Here is a 3,387-nt window from a genome sequence, read left to right on the forward strand (position 1 = left end):
GCGGCGGCGGCGGCGGCTGCGGCGGGGCGGGCGGGCGGGAGGGGAGGGAGGGGCCGAGCTCGGAGCTGAGTGGAAGCGGCCAAGCTCCCCGGGCCGGGCCCGCCGTCAGCACGTCACGTCACTGCCCGAGAGAGACCCAGGAAAAGGCGGAAGGGAGCGCGCCGCCGCCGCTGCCCGCCGCCTCGGGCCAGCCGCCCGCCGGGGCCGGGGCCGCCGGGCGGGCCGGGGGCCGCTGCCGGGCGAGGCGAGCCGGCGCGGGTAGGGGTGGTGGCGGAGGGGGGGGGGGAGGCGGAGGCGCGGTGGCGCTGGGCTCCCTGCGGCTCCTCCTGCAGCCGCCTCCGCCGCAGCTCGGCCGCGATGCGCCGCTCGGGGCTCGGAGTGCGCCCCTGAAGCGGAGCGGCTGCCCCGGGGACCCCCCCTCCCCTCCCGGCCCCTCCATGGCTGGCGCCGCCCGGGCGAGTCTCCCCCGCCCTCTGCCTCCCGGGGCCGCCATCCCGCGGCGCCGGCCGACAGGCCTGCGGCCCAGCCCGGCCGCGGTGCAGGCCGGCGGGCTCCGCGCTCCGGCCGAGGTGTTTTTAGCTCGGGTCTGTGCGGGGGGACGGGAGGTGTATGTGGATTTTTTTTGGGTGCCCAAGCGCCATGCTGGGGCGGCCGAGGGCCTTGGGCCGGGGCTTACGTGGCCTGGGGTCACCCCTGCGCGGGGCGCGGCTGCCACTGGGAATTACTGGGAATAACAATGGACAAGGGCAATGGGGCGGCGGGGCTGGGGAGGGGGATCGCCTTTTGTGGGTGGTAGGATATTTGAAAAAAATGTGCCGTCGAGAGCAAAGTCCGGGCTAATAGTATTTTCTCAGTTAAGTTAATCAGATTTTTTTTAAATTTATTTTTTAAAGAATTTACGTTGATCCGTGAAAAATGCATCCTAAAGTTTTCAAGCCATCTGAAAGTACATGCCATGAGTAACCTCAGGGACATGAGGAGGTACATTCCATTTGTTTCCAGTTCCTGTGGGGTCAGGGCTCGAGTAGGCTACCATATATGCTGTTCTTAGCATTTAAGTAAACTGGAAGGAAGTTGGCTGTTGAACTTATCAAATTATGCAAATGTGACTTATCTGGCCATGAACAGCATACGTGCAATGTTTATGTTGTGTATGAGCCTTTCCGTTCAACTTTGACTCAGCTTTAATTTTATGTACTAGACTTTTCTATCTTAACACACAGGCATAAAAAGTAATTTGGGCAATGTCTGTACTTTATTTCAATATAACATATGGTAACCATGTAGCCTGCACCGTGCTAATTTTAAGCATGATACTGAGAATGGAAGCAGAACCATAACACTCAGAACTTAATTCCTTTAATTCCGTGAAGGTTAAACTTCTACAGAATCAGCCCAGACCTGTATGGCAGGGGAGGGTCCTAAAATATTTGTCTTAAAGAGAACTGAGCTTGACTGTACATGTGATCCTAATATAAAATAGTCTTTTATAAATATTCTTGTCAAGAAGGAAGAGGCTAAAGGAACAAGAATAGAGAAAGATGATGGTAGACTCATAATCAGCAGCAAGATAGATCCAATATAGAAAAGTAAAAATGGTCAAACTATTTGTTTTACTTGTGCATTGGTAAGATTCCTCATTGGAATATGCCTCAAGTAATTTGTATTATCCAGTGCTTTCATAGAAGCTTGGCCATTCAAATAGTTAGGGCACTGAAGCACCTGATGTATAGGGAGAGGCTGAGAGAGCTGGGACTGCTTTAGCCTAAGAAAAGAGAAGGCTCAGGGTGGTTTCCCCATGTGTATTATTGTCAGGTGGGCAAAGTGAAGATGGCCCTACCTAGACTCTTCTCAGTGATGTTGAGTGAAAGGACAAGGAGCGATAGCACAAATGTGGGAAATTAATTTTAAATGTAAGGAATAAAAAAAAAAAAGACAATTTGTTCAAACAGTGGAACAGGTTTCCCAGAGAGGTTGTGAAGTCTGTTTCTGTTGAGATACTCAAAACCCAATTGGATACAACCTTGAACAGCCTACTGTAGCTGACCCAGCTCTGACCAGGAGAGTTGAGCTAGACAGTCTGCAGAGATACCTTCTAACTCGAACAATTCTATGATTTTTAAACCAGTTTCTCCAGCAAATGTGCAGAGAAAAATGCAATGAGCAGCAGCGTGTTGTATAAGGTCTTGGGTTCCAAGGATGTTTTAACCAATTTCTCATTCACTTAGAGAATGGAAGTCCAGAACACAGGGTACCTCACTCTTAAACACTGAACGTATCCAAATGTTAGGTCATTACAGGGGGAAACATCAGAAAGGCTGTGGTGCTGTTGAAAGGCAAATTGCCAGGTGTTTCCTGAAGACCTGAATCTTCCTGCCTGGTTGTCCAGTCACCCTCTCTGCATATAACCATTTCACCAGAAGGAGAAAGGGAGATAAAAGAAGTTACAATGAAGTCACCACCCAAAGTATACACCTCCTGATCAAGGAATTGTTTCTTCTCAGTAGAGTCAACAGTGTCTGGCTTTGTGGCCGACCCTCTTATCAAGGAACTTGTCTCTTCCTAAGTCCTTCAGACTGAGACAAATGCCTAACACATCCCACCCATTACCTTTATCCCATTGTTCTTTACTAAGCAGGAGATACCAGCAGCTTTGGAGATATAAGAGCGAAATTTTGACCCAGTTCAGCCATCACCTAGGTGGTGCCCCAGCCACTTGGTTTTCCAGTAGGCCTCAAACCCCCTGGTATGATCAGGAACAGGGAATTCCCTTCTAGTTTACAACTGGTACTCACAGCCTCTTCTGTCCTCACAAAGACCGAGGGCAGAACACACTTGAAAACTGATACAATGGGTATGCTCATACCACTTTGTAGCAATATAGTATAACTGAACTGCACAAACGTTTTTGTAACTTGTACATCTTGGAATGGAGCAGACAAATGGTAAAAATATTATAAGCAGTAGGATTTCTTGACCATAAATGGTGATTTGGGGGGTGTGTGTCAAATTTAATGCACCAGAGACAGAATTTAGCTTGTATATGTAAGTTCACAGCTCAGTTGTTCACAGTCCTTGAACAGATCCCTTACCTTCCAACTCTAATTTTACCCATGATCTAGTGTTTCTTTGTTTTCCCCCAGAGTTTATCTTAGTGTCACTCAGCAGGAGGTGCTGTGCTCTATCTGACTTTGCCTGTGCAAAAGCAAATTAGACTGTTGGCTTTTGCTGAATGTCCTCTTAAATTTATGCTCATACTTTGCAGTCACGGAGCTTTTTATGAAGATATGTGCTAGTAATTTCTTACTTGAAGACTTAATTATTACATTGGTTATGATGTTTTGTGATGTCAGGTTCCATTTAAGTTTTCTTTAAAAGAGTGTCCTT

This window comes from Calypte anna, chromosome 1 (genome assembly GCF_003957555.1).
Source record: "Calypte anna isolate BGI_N300 chromosome 1, bCalAnn1_v1.p, whole genome shotgun sequence".
Taxonomy (NCBI): domain Eukaryota; kingdom Metazoa; phylum Chordata; class Aves; order Apodiformes; family Trochilidae; genus Calypte; species Calypte anna.